This window comes from Eleutherodactylus coqui, chromosome 9, assembly GCF_035609145.1.
Source record: "Eleutherodactylus coqui strain aEleCoq1 chromosome 9, aEleCoq1.hap1, whole genome shotgun sequence".
Taxonomy (NCBI): Eukaryota; Metazoa; Chordata; class Amphibia; order Anura; family Eleutherodactylidae; genus Eleutherodactylus; species Eleutherodactylus coqui.
In genome coordinates this window covers 90,978,614-90,997,455 of record NC_089845.1, presented here as the reverse complement: position 1 = coordinate 90,997,455, position 18,842 = coordinate 90,978,614, and the positions used below count along the sequence as shown (strand labels likewise).

Below are 18,842 nucleotides of genomic sequence, written 5' to 3'. Positions count from 1 at the left end.
CGCCCCCTCTCTGCCTCCTCTCCACCCCCCTGCACTATTTGCAATGGGAGAAGGCAGGGTGGGGGTGGAGCTAAGTTCCAGGACTTAGCTCCACCCCTGTTCAGCCTCCTCCCATTGCAAATAGTGCTGAGGGGTGGAGAGGAGGCAAAGAGGGGGCGGAAGCTGAGAGCACTGCTCCCGCCTCTTCCAGCCTCCTCCCCCTTCAGAGAGAGATGCCGTATATCTGCCGGCGTGATATACCGTAGTCTGAATAAGCCCTTAACCATGGGCTAGCAGCATCTCATGAATAAATTGGACTCTTCTCTGGCCAGAAACTACAGGAACAAGCTGCAAGTTCTTTTACTGCACATTACCTGATAAGTGACAGACAGCTGAAATCAGCATGGCTGTCTCTACTTTATGCGGCCTTCAGCGAGAGCCGCATATAGTACATAACAGGTTCCCTTTAAGGAAGGTTTGTTAAAATAAAAGTGCCTATTTAACCCCTTCCTACCCCAGGACATGTATTTTATAGGACCGAAGGTGTTCAGCGGAAATGCCGCACATTTAAGGCATGTAGATGTCCCATGCCCAGGAGTTGAGCTTGAACCATCCACATTGGGAGCTGGGGTCCCTCTACAACATTGGGAATCAGAGAGAACAATCTCTGATGTTAAAGTTTTACATGCTGCAATCAATGTTCATTACAGCTTGTATGGGCTTAACTGAGGGAGGTAGCTTCCTCTGTGATGTCATCGGTCCTACGCCATCCAGTCCCAGAGGGCTAATGAAAGATCATGGTGGCAACTGGATGCCAGTCAGTGGCCTCCATGTCTGTCATGGCTTGTATGGAAGCAGTAAAAACAGATAATACAGCGCAGTACAGAAAGATCAAAGGATTGCAGATTCAAGTCCCCTACAGAGACATGAACACGTATAAAAATAAAGTTGTAAAAAAAAAAAAAGAAGAAAAAGAAAATTTTGCGCACTTAAAAAACAAATAAATATTAATGAATCATACAGATACTGTTTGGGTATTGTCATAATTGCACTGACCTGCAGGAAAAAGTTATGTCATATATACTGCATACTGAAGGTGAAAAAAAAAAGCCAGAACTGGTGCATTCATTCACCGCCCCCCAAAAATGTATTTAAAGTTATAAAATATGTATCTCAAAATAGTACCACCAAAAAACTACAGTTTGACACTCAAACTAGTCCTCATATGGCCATGTCAACAGAAAAAAAATAGTTACGGCTATTGAAGAGTGAACATGAAAATCCCCCCCAAAAGTTGCATCCTTTAGTTCCAAACTAGGCCCCATAGTTAAGGGGTTAAATATAATGCAGAGCAGCTTAGTACTTAGTGTTTAATAACTGCAAATCTCATGCATATAGTTGTGACCCAGCGAAACAACATGAAACCATTTTCTAGAGGATATTAGGCACCATGTGAGGAATAACACTCAGCAAACTAACTAGCAGAAAAATCTAGGCCGTTTTCTGAGTGTTTGTGTCACACAAAGGCCAGGCTCACACAAGTGCATGGGCACAGTGTATTTCGCGCACAGGTCTTGCATGCGTAATACGCTGTATCAATCTCCAATAGGCTGCCATGTTGCACTCAAACGAACTGCGCGAGATAAGCGCACAAGAAAAATTGTAGCACGTTCTATCTTGGCGCATACACACGCCAAGATAGTGCATGGCGATTGGTGGCATGCAGCATGTACGCAATGCCATAGCGTGCTTGCTGTGTGCCGCCTCGCATATGGCATGCAGCAAATTACAGCCAGCTGAGAGTTCGACCAGAAGGGAGCAAAGTTGCAAAACAAACAAAATAAAACAGAACGGATTTTTACTGCAGCAGAATGAAAAGCATCTACAAATAGTAATAATAAAGTTCACATTAGTTCTAAACACGATCCCCAATCTCATATGGATGTGCAAAATAGAGCAATGGATCAACCACATTGTGATTTACATAAAACACAAATACATTCTAACGTGTAAGGGCTTATTCAGATGTGTGTATATCGTAGGGTTTTCACGCTGTCCCTCCCACTCACCAGTTCTCTGCTTCTCTCCTCCCCTCCGAGCTGTCTGCAATTGGAGTGGACAGGACAGTGGTGGAGCTAAGCTCCTGCCCCTTGTCCATAGCCAGCAATGGGATTGGGCGGGGCAGAGTGCAGCTTAGCTCCGCCCCAGTCCCACCGACTCCTATTGCAAACGCAGGAGTGGAGGAGAGAGGCAGAGAGCTGCTGAGTGGGAGGGAAGAGGGGGGGGGGGGGGGGACTGTTTAGATGGAAACGCATATCAGCCGACCTTGAAAACGCCGGCCAATATACGCTCGTGGGAATAAGCTCTAAAGCTGTAAAAAAAAAAAAAAAAAACTATCCAGTAGCTGATTGGCTGCTCAGCTGGCTGGCGTGCAGGTCCTGGAAGGACACTAAGGTTGCAGAGGCAGCGTGCAGAGGACAGCGGCAAGCCTGGTAGCGGTGGCGGGGAGAAGAGCAGCAAACCTGGGAGCGGTGGCAGGGAGGAGAGCGGCAAACCTGGGAGCGGCGGCACGAGATCCACAGTCACTGGCAGCAGTCAGAGTGCCGGCCGCAGAAGGAGATGCAGAGGATGCAGAGGTTGAGCAGGCAGGGGAGGACAGCAGTAAGCCTGCCACCGGAGGCGGCGCTGGCAGGACATGCTGAGGCACTGGTGGCAGGAGAGGCACAGCCGTCCCTAATTCACCAACCGCAAGCCTCGGAGCGTCTGCAGTGGCATGGTATACAGTAGGAGTGGCACAAGCACAGCCAGAGCAGTTAGGCAGCTGAGGCAGAGCCTAAGTGCAGGGGGATTGCTGCAGCGCGGAGGTGCTGGCTACAGGGGAGATGCTAGGAGGACAGCTGCTCTGGAGAAACTCCTAGCAGCAGCGTGTGTATAGATTGTTGCCTGGGCTGCACGGTTAGGGTTAGGGGTTGGTGTACATGTTAGGTTTAGATTATTAGCTGTAAATACCTCCATGTTACAGAGGTAACATGGAAGTATTTACAGCTAATAATCTAAGCCTAACATGAACACCAACCCCTAACCCTAACCGTCCAGCCCAGGCAACAATCTCTACACACACTGCTGCTAGGACCTTACACAAGTCAACCAATCAGGAGCTAGGGGTCTGACAGGGGCATTCCTCCATGCAAGCCCTGTCAAACCCCTAGCTTCCTGGTGGTGACAAGATACAATAATACCTGGAGAGCCCATGCTTTCCTATGGGTTCTTCCACACAAGCAATGTTTTGTAGCGGGCGACATTGCGAGACTACAAAATCGCGGCATGCTCTATACAACCACGATTTGTGATTTTTTTTTTTCTGGCCATGTTTCTCTATGGAGCCTTCCTTTTTTGTGGTATCACCAGAAAACGTAGTTGTCGTACGGTGCGATGCAATGGTTACAATAGGAAATCCTACCGTAAAAGCCCTGGCTGCAGCAAAAAACAAAACAAAAAAAAATAGTACATCACCACTCGATGAACCATTCACAGCCAGCCCTTACTGGAGGGATTTAGTAGCACCACATGTGACTTTGTAGCGCCACAAAACCACGTTCTTGCCGCAAAAAATGCAGCGATATCGCACGGACCACCAATGCGATATTGCTGCAATTTTCTCACATCGCTATATTGTCGCCAGTGTGGATTCGGCCTTAAGGGTGTATTTTGGAACATTTACCCATTGTACTATTGATGACCTTAGGATAGGTCATGAATAGTTGATCGGTGGGTGTCTGCAGCTTTGGACCCCTCGGCAATGAGCATTAACAGCTCTGTCCTCATTGTGTTCAAAGCACTCACATGTACACGTTAGTGTGATACGATTTTTCATTCGCCCACAGCAAATAATGGACAAGTTTTCTGTGATCTCACAGAAGAGAACATACTGCAGTCTTTCTGGAAAAATGTACATGTAAACAATGGGTCAATTTCCGTGCGTATTATGCGTCCTGCAGCACATAAAACTTGCATAGGAAAATCACCTGTGTAAATACAGTCTAAGGGTGACTACCCACTACAGTTTTTTTTTACTCCGAAATTCGCAGTGCAAAATCGCGATTTACCGTGAAATCGCGATTTTGCGCGATCACGATTTTAGCTTTACCAGTCCCATAGCCCATAGACCCCTGCAGAAAAAAAAAAACACTGCGAATTTCACAGTGAAAAAAACTGTAGTGGGTAGTCACCCTTAAAGGGGTTTTCCAGGCAGTGACGGGCTACACCGGAATCCATTGCTTCAACCCGTGTAGTGCCCGGCGCTCCTAACTGCAGACACAGCTCTTATTGAAATCAATGGGAGCTACGCGTACAATTGCAAACACAGCTCCAATTGATTTAAATGAGAACTGTACCTGCAATTGTGAGCACCGGCCACCACACAGGGGTCAGAGCAGCGCTTCCGTTTAGACACCTGTGTATCCCAGCATTGACAGCTGGCGCTGTCTGGAAAGCCATTTTAAGATTTTACATTGGCCTAGTTCACGCTCAAACATTTTGTCATAAAACCTGAATTAAGCAGCCTGCTCAAAAATTACCAACGTATCTGAATTGAAGTGTATGTGCAACTTTGAACATCTCCTGAAATGTCATCCATTTAGTTTCTAGGAGCCAAGACCCAAGTAATTACTAGAAAGAAGGGACTTTAATACTTTGTAAAATGTTTTGTCCCCTCATTTTCAGTCATTCCTATGGAGATTTCCATATCACCAAAATCAGTAGCTAGTCACCCACTAAGATACTGTACGGCCTCGTGTACACATCAGGGGGCATTTCAGCCTTTAAGACCTTCTAAGTTGTCTCAAGCAAAGGTCTGAAGACATTTAACACTACTCATATCCATTAAAGCAGTTCTGCAAAGAGTTAAGCTGGTTTTACATTACCGGTAGTGGCTGCTGCTAGCGCTCGAATTTTCCCAACCTGCACCTGCAGCACGGCAATTAGCATTATTACACCAGAGTTAACGTCGCTCATGTAATAGCAGCCTATGGTAATACCTTTTTTTTTTACATTCATCTAATCAACAAGCACATGGTTGCAATCACTGCTGCGTAAGGCAGTGCATCCAGTTATTTTAAGGGTGTTTAGTATGGTTCAGTTCACCTACACCAAATGTATTCATAAGACCCCATTGACCTGTATGACCCCTCCAAAAAATAGTGTTTGTCAAATGCCAAGTTTAGTTCTTTTTTGCCTGTATGAAATGCAATAGCATAATAGTCTACACGGTTATATACAATGGTATTTAGCTTGCTGTGCAACCCGGTTTGTGTAATTCCCATTGTCTTCTATGCGTGTTACAGACACAGTGTAGTGAAGCCTGCTTGGTGGTCCTGGAAGTTCCAACCACTCCTGGCGGCTGCATTCAGCCAGGGCAGTGGGGATTAGAGCTAGCGGATTGTTGGCACATTTACACATATCGATGAAGGTCTGTGCCAGGTTGTCGGGTTCTGTTGAAGGCCTTTAACAATTTTAGGCCAATTAGTATTATTTATTTATAGCACCAGTGTTTCTGGTGGCACAACACGCCACTTACTAATATAATGCTATATATATAGTGAAAGGGATTGGAGTTGGTCAAAATATTTCTGTGCACATAGTAAACACTTGGCATTATTTACAATTTTGCTGAAAATTGCAAACAACTATGAAAAAGAAAACTTCAGTAAATGTACAAAATAGCAATACTCATACTGCAACATTTAAACCTGTGAAGCTTCTGAAGAGATTGGAGTTGGTAAAACGTTAAATTGATGGACTGGTGTATTCAGCAGCTCGCTGAGGAGACATGCTGGCTCGCTGCTTTCGCATATCTGCTGCACCAGATGTACAAACTTCAGCTGGTAGCTGAGGTGACATCATGGCTTGTCACTGTGTCATGTAAGCTGCATTAGCTTCACGGTGGTGTTGAACCCTCTGTGGTGACATGTTTGCAGAACAGCGACAGTTTGGTTCATCACTGGACAACGGTTCATGATTAGATGAAGGCTGGACTGGCGTTGGGGGCATTAGCACTTGAGATGACATGATATCACGTTGAGGAGATGTGAAGATAGTGGGGAAGGACTATGCTTCAATGTTGTTAGTCAGTATGCACCACCAGCTATGTACTGTATGTGTACATTGGTGAGGTGTCATTTATTGGAGTCTCCACACAGGTGTGCAGCTGTCTCCCAACCAGCTATAAACTGCAAAGTGAGTACAGCTGTATACATAGCAACTGAGACCACAGGGATTTGTGAGGACCTGTGGTGACATCACAGGTCAGAGCTCAGAGACCATGTGACTGATAACATGCAGTGACATCATCACAGGGCTGCTGGCAATCTGTTTTATATTTATGCTTTAGGAGGACCTCTGATGATGTCATTGGGTGGAGCTCATACACAATGTGACTGATCACATGATGACAACGACATCATCACAGGTCCTGTGAGCACATGGCTGCTGGCAGGCTGTGTGTTTTATATATGCTTTAGATGAGCCTGCGATGAAGTCATTGGGCGGAGCTCAGTGACCATGTGACTGTGCAATGACACTACAGTCATGTGATTGGGGGGGCGGAGCCAAGTGGCAGTGGCTGATGATGTGATGGTGACATCAAAGGTCCTGTGAGCACACGGCTGCTGTCGTGGCTCTGCATGTTTCATGCTGTAGGACCTGCAATGACATCACCAGCATGTTATCAGGGGAGGAGCATGAGAAGTACCCCCACACACATACATACTGACAAGTGGTCGTTAGTAGTTTGATCAGTTACAGAACAAATACAAAAGAAGATATAACTGTCCAATACATTCCATACTAAAAGGAATAGTGTGAATGACAGAATGCATAAAAAGTACAAATTCTATATAGGGTACCAGCCATTGGAACTAGTTCCGAGTGACTCACTTATCATCTGTGCAAGTACAGATTAATTGTGCATAGTGGTGCAAAGATTATGAGCAGTTACAGAGCTCAGGAGATTAACTTCCTGAATATGTGGTTAAGGGGGTTTTCCGTGAAAAAAAAAAATATTGATGACCCATTTTTAGGATAGGACATCAATAATTATTTGCTGGGATCTTGCCACTAGGGATCTCGCCGCTAGGGATCCTGAGAGATGAGCTGATCACCTGGCCTGCTGTCAGTGCAGCTGGGCCAGATGTCGTCATAGAGGATTGGAGAGTAAGTACCATAGCTGGTTTCACTCTCATTGCAAACAATGGGAGTTAAAACTGGCTACTGTACTTTCACCGACATCTGGGTGAGGAGGCAGGATTGAAAAGTAAGGTATCTGTCAGTAACACAGGACAAAAAATAGTAACTCCTTTATTTATCCAACGATGTAGCTGTATGAGGGCTTGTTTTTTGCAGGACAAGTTGTATCTTTCAATGGTGCTGTTTAATGTACCATATAATGTACTGAAAAACTTTTAAAAAATTCTAAGTGGAGAGAAATGGGAGAAAAAATGACATTCTGCCATCTTTCAGTGCGTCTTGTTTCTACGGCGCATAAAATGCAACAAAAATGACATGATAACTTTATTATATGGGTCAGTACGATTACTACGATACCAAACTTGTATAGGGTTTTTTTGCTGTACTACTTATATATTTTTTTAAAGAAATGTAATTTTTTAAATTATTTTCTGTCTCCATCTTCTGCACGCAAATAACTTTATTTTTCTGTCGATATAGTTGTGTGGGGGCTCATTTTGTGCGGTACCTCCTGTAGTTTGCGTTAGTAGAATACATATGGCTTTTTGATCACTTTTTATTAGATCTTTTCTTGGCAACAGGGTGACCAAAAAGCGCATTTCTGACTTTTTTTTGAACGACGTTCACTTTGCACGGTAAATAATGTGTTATTTTGATAGATCTGACTTTTACGGACGCAGTGATACCAAATATGTATTTTTGTTTTATTATTTAGATTTTTTTATTGTAAAAATGGCAAAAGGTTTTTTTTTTACTTTTATAACTTTTTTTTTACATAATTAATAAAACTTTATTGTTCTTATTTTTTACTTATTCTTTTAGTCCTCCTGGGGGACAACAACTAGCGATGCTTAGATCGCTTATGCAGTATGATGTAATGCCATAGCATTACATCATACTGCATTCTGATAGGCATTCTGCCATGACAGCCTTTCAGAAGGCTCCCAGCTGCCATGATACCTGCACGGCTTCCCTGATCTCACCGCAGGGAAGGGGGGGGCTTGCGGCCAACAGCCCTGTTTCGCTGCGCGGCCGATCTGGACTGTTAACCCTTTAAATGCTGCTGCCAAATCTGACAGTGCCATTTAAATCCCCCGAACAATGTTCGGGGGGATTTAAATGGCACTGTCAGATTTGGCAGCAGCATTTAAAGGGTTAACAGTTCGGGGGATTTAAATGGCAGTCAGATTTGGCAGCAGCATTTAAAGGGTTAACAGTCTCGATCGGCCGCGCAGTGAAACGGGGCTGTTGCCCGCAGGTGTCAGCTGTAATAAACAGCTGACACCTGCGATGTAAGGAGGGAGATAGCAGCGCTATCTCCCTCCATACATCTCCTGCAATAGAAGGACGTAAAAACACAATAGGGTGGTCACTAAGGGGTTAATTACTATGTAGGAGAGATTTATAGTATGTCAACATATAGTATTCCAATATTGGAAAGGAGGAATAAACGCAGCGTGCAGTGCTATTCTTCTGTTACAACAATGGTCACCTTGGGAGGACACCATTATTAATCTGGTCTGTCGGGCGTCGTTACCATCCCTTATAGGATGGATTGCACACTGAGCTATTTAAGGTTTTCTCATTTTACTGTTCTGTCATCGTAGCAGAAAAACATAACGGAAGTGTGAACAGCACCTTACAGAGCTGTGCGGCATTAGACATGGTAAGGATGGGCACACAAACTCAAATTATTTTAGATGACAATATCTATTTCTTCCTCCAGTGTCACAAACATAAACCTGTGCATCAAAGAGGCTCTTTACTTCACAACTTGACACAGTTAATTGGAATCCTGTCACCACACACAAGCTCAGCTGGAATGGTAAATTAATTATTCATCTGTTATTTCCAGGCCTCGTCTCATACATTACACTGCACATACCTCACATTGGAAAAATGTCATATTAACCCCTAAATGACCTACAATGAATATATCTGTCATGTGTCGCAGGGGACGGTACGTAGCAGACTCAGGAGCCAAACTCTCTTCGTACCTGTCAATAATCAGCGGTTTCTGACAACCAACAGCAATGGTCAGAGTCGGGTCAGAGTCGTTAACGGTCATTTAACTCCTTAAATGCCATGGTCAATGTTGGCTATGGCATCTGAATTGCTGTCCAGGAGGGCCCCCCAAAGCATCCCCACACAATCATGGGGTGCCAAGGCAGCCTGAAGCCATAGATTTCAGCCTGTTAAGTTTCACACGTGGCAGGCATTAAAAGGCTGCTGATAATATTACAATATATTGAAGAACAAGTGATCAGAGGATCAGAAGTTCAAAGCCCCTCCATAAACCAAAGAAGAAGAAAAAAAAAAAAAAAAAAGCACAAAAAACAAAACACGCCATCATTTTGCTGCTTTGGTCGGGAGCAAGAAAGAGAAATCCTTGTGGCTGAATGGCTCCGTCTTATGACAGAACCGAACAGTGCCAAACGGACCCCGTTGACTTTAATGGGGGTTTGTTGGCTTTCTTCTCAGCTGCCAGTTTTCAGCCAGAAAAAAAAAGCGCTGCATGAAAGATTTTCATTTTGTTCCAGATTTGCAATAGAACCTCCAACCGGAGATGTGAAACCCCCCTCCTGCTAGACCTAAAATCATTTCACTTAATTTTCAACCAAACAGCCACCAAAGCATAACACTGCAGAAAAAGAACAATATGAGAGGAACAGACCTGATCTGACCTACAACTTTGGCGCAAAGCATGAAGTAACTAACGATAAGGAATGAGTACATTTATTAAAAGGGATTTTCCTACCTCAGCCAATCATGGTTGCGGTGTGAAGACTGCACTGTCATGGTAAAAGTTTTAAGACTGACACAAATTTTGGTTTTCACAAAGTTTGCTACTTCGGTGTTTTTAGATCTTTTAATGAAATGTCTCTATGGTACACTGAAGTACAATTATAAGCATTTCATAAGTTTTTAAACCTTTTACAAATACTTTACTGTTGGTACCAGACAGCACCATGGTAGCACTCAGCTTTTCTTCTCTGGATCATTCTTCTAGATGTCCCAAACAGTCTGAAGGGGGCTTCTCAGAGACAATACAGTACAGGGATAGGACTGCAGAGGAAGACTGGGGTAAGGTTATATTCTCTGATGAAGCCCCCTTCAGACTGTTTGGGACATCTGGAAGAATGATTGGCCAGAGAAGAAAAGCAGAGTGCTGCCATGAGTGCTGTGTCATGTCAAAGCATCTTGAGGCCATTCATGTGTGGGGCTGCTCCTCATCCAAGGGAGGGGGTTCACTAACAATTTTGCCTAAGAACACTGCCAGGAATGAAGAATGGCGTCTAAACAATCCTCCAAGAGCAACTTGGTGATGGCCCAGGAGCAATTTAGGGATGAACAATGCTTTTTCCAGTAAAATTCGAACCTACGTAGCACTCTAACTTCAGCGGTCGTGATGCAGTTTGGCCTACATAAAATAACACATTGCGTCTTTGTGCATGTAAATTTCACGTATGTGGATAAATCAGTTACAATGGCAGAAATCACACTCACATGCAAATCTCATCTGCATCCGCCGAGTGTGATGCGATTTTTTTTTTTCTCCCATAGGAAACAAAGGGCAATTGCTAAGTGAGAAGTGCCCAAAATAAGATATGCAGCGATCTCTCTACCTTGGACTGTTGGTCTCAGAGAAAAATCACTCATGTGAATAAACAGATAAAAATCAATAGATTCTTTTCACACACGAGTTCCGTCCATATCACAAATCGGACAGAACTCACGCATGATTGCACCCTAACCTTCACGTTTTTGTCAATAAAAAAAAAGTCTAAAAACGTAATAAATGTTTATAATTGAAAGAGTCTGTCACCATCTTTCTGCAGCCCTAGCTGAGCGCTATAGGGCAGTGACAGTCACACTGATTACTGGGATATGTCTGCCGTGTGGATCCATGCAGTAGTTGGGTATACAATTGCATTTAATTAGTAGCAGCCTGACACAGAACTAGTCCTGAATATTCATGAGCTGTAGGTTAACCACACCCACCCACCCCCCATGCCAATGATTGGCATCTCTTCATGAGCAGTAATAGGCCGGTCTCACACGACCGGATTTGAATTGCAGATTCCGTAATCGTATGATCCGCGGTAATACGCAGTTCAGTCAAATACATTGGATTACACAATTCTGCTGACATTAGCATGAATTGCGTAATCTGCTCGCAGAGAAGAAAATGCAGTATGTTCTATGTTACGGGGGAATCTGCGACCATAGAACCCACTTTGCTCTATGGTCGCAGATATACCTGCAACCCATACGCAATTACATACCCGCATCATCGCTAAGTGACAGCGCAGGAAAAACAAACAAACAAAAAACCCTTCACTGCGCCTGTGTGTGTACCCTGTCATACGCCATACATTATGCAGCTGTACGCAGGGTCACCGTCCGGGCTCACAAGTGGAATCCGCTGCAGGTCGTAAGCAAAGAGTTGTCAATCACTGATAGGAGAGCGGGGTGGGGGTAGGTACCTGCAGCTCATAAATATCCAGGAGAACTTTAAGTAGTCCTCTATGTATGCCCTACCACTGATCAAGTTTCTCCAAAATTACTGCAGAGATCCACACAGCAGACTTTTCACTGTAATCAGTGTGACTGTCACTATTTTAGGCTGTTTTCATATGGCTGAGAAAATCGTGCAAGATTTGCGCACGGCGAAATGCACAAATCAAGCATGAATATGAACCCCATCCTTTTGACTGGCGTCATATACACCAGCGTTTTTTTTTTTTACCGCATCGCGATACAGAAAAATGGTTGTGGCATGTCCTATCTTTGGACATATCCTCGCCCATTGTTTTCAAAAGAGCCGGAAAAACTATAGCATGGTGTGCGAGGTGCACGCGAGTGCGATGCGAGGTTTCCTATTGAAAGCAAAGGGAAACACTTGTCAATCCTCGCCACTTCCCTGAAGTGATGGCGGGCGTTTTTGACACAAAAATTTCTCACATCAGTGGGGACAGTGCACGTTGGCCCGATAGCGCGCTCTCCTGTGTGAAATTAGTCTCTGTTGCCTTTAGAGAGGGGTGCAAAAAGACTGACAGTCTCTAACGTACCTCTTATATGATTAAGGCCTCTTTCACATGGGCAACAGCGATATTCCTGCGACAATATCACAGCTGTGTTCCTGTGATTTCTGTGCGATATTGCTACGTTTTTTCACGAAAATATGGCTACTTTGTAGCACTCTTTTGCCAGGATTTTTGGGGCGCTTGAAATATAAGCTCTATCCCAAAAATAAGCCCTAGGCGCATTTAAAGAAAAAAAATACATAACCTAATGAGCACTGTCTGCTCTGCCGAACTTCTCCTTCCGAAGCTCCGGCACACTTATTTCCAGTCGTCAGCCACCACTTCCTGGTCAGGGGGCTCATAATTCCCGCCTAAAGGAAGCACTGGCTCTGATTGGTTCTCTAGTTCCGCAGCTCAGCCAATCAATGCAGCACCTGATGAATCAATCACAGCCATTGCATTAAATGACTGTGATTGGTTTGCCAAGCGCTGCAATGCAACACAAAGAAGGCTCCATAGGGAAACATCGGCTACAAAACATCGCAAATCGCTGCAATATTCAGCATGCCGCGATTTTTTTTGCAATGTAGCAGTCTACAAATCATCACTAATGTGAAGGATCCCATTAGAAAGCATGGGCTTCACATACATGCGATTTGTAGCTCTGTCGCATAGTGAGAAAAATCGCACAATTTTGTCGCCCATGTGAAAGCGGCTTAAGAAAGGAGCGTCTTTCGAAACGCATCTGGAGTAGATATGGTGTTACACGGTACCTACAATTTGTAATTTTATAGATTTTTTTTGGAAAAAAAAGTTTAAGGGACCGGCTTTTCTTCTTTGTTGTATCTTACTTGTATCACTTTATCTTCTCTTCCTGGCCCCTCTGTTCCGCTGGTTGGGAGCTTCATTTTAGCATGGCCATTTTCACTGATCATGTGAGCAGTGTTGGCCAATCGCAGAGCAGCTACAGTGCATTATAATAGTGCTAACACTACCACTGCACTTTGGATGCTATGGAAGTCTAAGGCCCAATGTCCATGGGCGGATTTGAATTGGGGCACCAGCGCTGGAGAGCCGCAATTCAAGCCGCCCAAGGGGAAGCATGCGCGTCCGCACTGTAATTAAAGCTTTTGGATTTGTTTTACAGACCTTTTGGCCTGGAAAACAAATCGCAGCATGCTCCATTTCAGTGAGGATCCTGCATGGACAGCTTCTGTTAAAGTCAATGGAAGCCGTCCGATCCGTGGCCTGCCCGCAGCTCACTCTGCGGACAGGCCAGATTTTTTTTTTTTTTTTAAACCTGTACTGTGCATGTCCGACAGCGAGCCGTGTGGACCATCCGCAGTACAGATGTCCCAGCAGAGGAGATGTCCGCGTGAAAGCCGCCGCCTGCCCACACAGGTATGCAGGGTCCTCGGACGGGGGCAGGGTGGGATTCCACTGCAGGCTCCCGCATGCTGAATCCAACCTGCGCGTGAACATGAGGCCTCCCTCACATATGAACGTGGCAAAGTGCCACGATTTAAATCACGACAAAGTGCCGCGTTTTACTTTAGTTTTCGACGCCGGCTTTTAGCACTCCCCATGAACAAGGAGGTGCGCTATACGCCCCAAAATAGAACAGACTCCGCTGGAAAGTGCCACGATCAAGCGGCTGTCTAAGAGGCTCCATTGAATGCAATGGGAGCCTCTGACAGCGTTCAGCGCTGTGCTGAAAGGGCAGCCATAAATGCTAAAAAAATAGTCTGTGTAAGGGAGGCCTTAAAGGGGTTGTCTCGAGGAAGCAGTGAATTTTTTTTTTTGCCCAGTCCCCCTTATTAAGCATACATTACTAAGCCCCCCTGTAAATGACTTTTCTAGCTGGTTTGTACTTACAGTTCCAGCGTTTCAGCAACTTATAAAAATTTTCCCAAGATGGCCGCCAGCTCTTTTCCCATCGCTTGCTGTAGCCCGACGTGCGCGCTCCCGAGACGCTACCAGCTGTGTCTCCCTGACAACCAGACGCCCCGCAGCCGCCGACCGGACCCCTGGATTGAACACGGCCGACCAGTCACCCACCGCCAGGCAGCAGGTAACCGGCGCAGCCCCCCCCCCCTGGCGCAGCGACAGCCCCCCCGGCGCAGCGACAGCCCCCCCCATCGCAGCGGCAGCCCCCCCCCCCATCGCAGCGGCAGCCCCCCCCCCCATCACAGCGGCAGCCCCCCCCCCCCCATCACAGCGGCAGCCCCCCCCCCCCATCACAGCGGCAGCCCCCCCCCCCATCGCAGCGGCAGCCCCCCCCCCCATCGCAGCGGCAGCCCCCCCCCCCATCGCAGCCCACCCCCGGCGCAGCGGCAGCCCCCCCGGCCCATCACTTACCTGGGCGGCAGGACGGCGGGACAGCTGGGCGGCTTCTTGGGACAGCTGGGCGGCTCTGCACCTTCCTCTAACAGAGGATGGTACAAAATGGCCGCTCCAGCGCGCTCCCGAGCAGTGGCAGCTCGTCTGCGCATGCGCAGAAGAGCTGTAGCGGGGAGCACACTGAAGCGGCTCGTGCTGAAAGGAGAAGAACGGACTGCGCAAGCGCGTCTAAAAAAGCAAGCTGCCAGCGAATTTAGACGGAACCATGGAGACGAGGACGCTAGCAACGGAGCAGGTAAGTGAATAACTTCTGTATAGCTCATATTTAATGCACGATGTATATTACAAAGTGCATTAATATGGCCATACAGAAGTGTATAACCCCACTTGATTTCGCGAGACAACCCCTTTAAGATGACAGCAGTCATATTGACTGCCAAAAAACAACAGAACGAAGGGCCAGGGAGAGAAGTACAAGTAAGATACCCCTCCACCTTCCGATGCTGGGGTACAGTTTTATCCCGAAACTGTAGGGCTTCTTTAGAGGGGTTTTCCTGGACAATAAACAGGTTGTACTGCCCTACAATGCAAAATGGAATACTCAACTATCCCAGCGGCGCCCTGTCCAGCGCTGCAGCCCATTGCATTGAACCTGGAAGAAGTGTCATGGAGTCCCGTGCCGTTCACTGTATTATGCCCCATTTACACGCAGCGATTGTCATATGAATGAATTAATGACTTTTTTCTTTCAAATGCTGAGCGTTTACACGTAAAGATAATCGTTTGAAATCCTCTCCATTTTTCTCATTAGCTAAGTAAATACTATATATGTTGTTTGCTCAGGTGGGCATGTGTAAATGCAAAGAATCTCTGGCCAGGAGGTTTTTAATTAGTCCGAAGAAAAAGCCATTGTCTTCTGCCGCATGAGTAAACAAGTAGTCATTGCGTTTAGCACAGCAAACAATCACCCCTTCCCTCTAAGGACTATCTGTAGGCAGGCTGAATTTCAGCGATAAACGACAAGTGAACAAATAGCGCACGAAGGCCACGCATTTACATGTAACAATTATCGCTCAGTCATTTGAATAAATTTTGAACGATAATCATTGCGTGTAAATGGGCCTTACGTGACATCTCAGCCACTCACAAGCTCCAGCGGTGATTCTTCTATAGCCATTGAAGCCTGTGAGTGTCTCAGGGGGTCAGTGACTGGCACGCGCTTCTTCCTGGCTCTGTGTGGTGGGCACCAGGACTGCAGTACTGGACAGGGAGCCGCCAGGAAAGGAGAATATTTAATTTTTCTCTATTTTAAGACCATATAAATTTTTAATGTCCCAGAAAACCCCTTTAATAGGTTCCTTATACCTGCCTTGTACTCTGATAGGGAACCACCATAGAAAACATCAAATAAACAGAGATCAGCTGTCACCGACCTGGACCATTCATACAACCATGTGAATGAAGACAGTTGTCTTTCAGAGCACACTTGATAAGATTTTTAGTACATTTTTTTTAATTGTAGCCCAAAATCAGCTGAATCCAAGTTTGTGGATTATCCGTGTCTCCGTTTATTCCTTTACTGACATTAGAAACACAATAGTGACCTAAGCACCAAACGTCACCGATACACATATAAAACCATTTCTGTTCAAACTCCTGTGTGCGTATAAGAGGTTCATTAGTGTCAATTATGATGCAGAAAAATGTCCTCGCCTACAGTACTCCTCTACATGACGACATCCCAATGATTTCCAGAGATCAGGATCTTCCTACATTAGAAATAGCATCACTATGGCATGATTACACAATTGTGCTAGTAATAAGACAATCTATTGTGTGCTGCCCACTGCCGCCATATCACAGGTGACATCCCCTCTCCCACCAAAGATGCCCCTGCAACATTTGCACTTCTGCGGCTGTATCCAGCCAGAGCTGATCTGAGGACAGGATGATGATCCTGGATATACAGTACAAACAGCGATCCCATACAATGCCAGCGCAAATACAAACTCCTATTCATCAAATGTTTGTATAAGACTGCAAAGAGTAAAATCCATCAGGAACTGAAGCTGGCGCTGATGTAATACAAGCCACCCATCCTCATTCTTACACTGACGTCACCTGCATTAGCCTACTGTGATGCTAGTAGTATGTGCCTGCTGCACGTCCATACTGGAGAGCGAATGATGGTTGGATCTTCATCGTATACATCCATCCATAATACAGTGATTAGACATCTACAGCAAAATTTATATTATATATACAATTATAGAGCCAATCTTGTAGTAGCCCCATGACTGTCCTATCCATAATAATGCAAATACTTGTACTAGTATGCAAATATATCTGTAAACCTATGAAGAAGAAATGCATATACTTAAAGCAACTAGCATCCACACATAATGGAATATAGTGATAATACAAGTGTAGATATACATCATAATACAATACAAATAGTGCATAGAATCATTACACATGTGCTGTGCCTAAACAGATACAATGTAACAGTATGTACATGCAGTGATTGTAACCATTGTAGAGACAATGTAAAGCCATGCCATAGAGAGATAATACATGCACATTAGCCATTAGTAATGCCCTGATTGCAGTGTGCAGCAGTAGCCAGTGCCCCCATATTACTGCATGCACATATAGAGTATCATGTGTGAGTCATAGTGAGTGCAGCAGCCTGTGTGCCGTAATGTCTATATACGGTCTGGATACTAAAGGATGTCATGCTGGAGTGTAACACTAGGCTGGCAGGGCACTGCCAGGAGCAGGGGGCACACCTCCAGTGCCCTGTCCTCACATAGCCCCCCTGGGCTGGCCATGGCTGCAGTATGTAGGACATAGTGTGACCGCACACATAGCAGGGATGCATGCACGTCCATTCTCACGCACAGGGGAGATGCTGCAGCCCGGCAGCCGCCCGCCGTGCACCTGGGAGGTAATGTGCAGGAAGGTCACCGGATAATAAGCCGTTCCTTACCGCTCAGGGGACGCCGCAGACACCGCTCCCGGCACATGCTGTGCCCGGCTGACACTCCGGCTTCACGGCTCCTAATCCAATTGTCAGCGAAGCCGCCGCCGCTGCTGCTCTTCTCTGTTTACTTTGCCTATTGCATCGCCCTCCCCGCTGCGGTCTCTGCGTCTCCCAGCCCGGCCGCATATTAACTCTTTCCACCCCACTTCTGCCCTAATCAGCGATTCCAGCCACCTGATTGGCTGTTTGGGTTGGCTGGCTGTGCACGAGGATGGAGGATGCAGTCAGGGCTCCCACACACTTGCGTTTTTTTAACACGATTGTCAATGGGATTTTCTAATGTTAAAAACGCATCGCACAAAAATAGCAAAGCACAAACTTGTGAGGCGGTTTAACTAGTGTGTGGATATGTGTGTATGCAGGTATAGCATGTGGTCATGGGTGTATGTAGTTTGCATGTATGTGTTGTGTTAGTGCTTTTATACAGTACATGTAGTGTGGTCGTGTGTATGTTGTACATATTAGCGTGTGTAGGCTGTGTGTGTTGTCAGAGCATATAAGCGTGTGGTTCTCTGTATGTGTGGTGTGGTCGTGTGTATGCGGTATGTGTGGTGTACTAGCATGTGCTTGTGTGTATTCAGTATGTTGAAGGATGTGTAGGCTGTGTATGTGTTGTGCAAGTGCGTGTTTATTCAGTACGTGTGGTGTGTGTTGTGTGAATATGGCACATATTTATGTGCGCCTGCAATGCATATTAGCGCATGTGTGAATGCGGTGCATATTAGCGCATGTGTTTGAGCACGCGCCATGCATATTAGCGCATGTGCACACGTGATGCTTATTAGCGCATATGTTTGAGCACGCGCAATGCATATTAGCACATGTGCACATGCGGTGCATATTAGCACGTGTTTGAGCATGTGCACTGCATATTAGCACGTGTGCGCGTGGTGAATATTAGCACGTGTGGTACATATTAGCATGTGTCCGTGTGATGCATATTAGCGCATGCGCACATTAGCACGTGTGTTTATGCATGGGTGCCTGTTACCACACAGTAACAGGCACCCTACCCCCCCACTGATATGCACTTGACGCGCTAATATGCACAAACACACATGCTAATGTGCGCGCTAAGGTACATGCGCTAAAATGCACGCACAAACATACACGCTAGTGTGCGCACACAAACACACGCGCTAATATGCGTGCTCAAACACGCTAATATGCACCACGCGCGCACATGCGCTAATATGCAGTGTGCGTGCTCA

The 18,842-nt window shown here is 45.7% G+C and overlaps 1 protein-coding gene across 1 annotated transcript in view; it reads right to left on the bottom strand.

Moving 5' to 3' along the window:
* Nucleotides 1–17,715, bottom strand: part of DTNA (dystrobrevin alpha) — a 226,281-nt gene extending 208,566 nt beyond the window's left edge. The window contains exon 1 of the mRNA XM_066578054.1: nucleotides 17,578–17,715. The gene's annotated coding sequence lies outside the window, so the exon portion shown is untranslated. The remainder of the gene's footprint in view (nucleotides 1–17,577) is intronic.
* Between the last annotated feature and the right edge of the window lie 1,127 nt (nucleotides 17,716–18,842).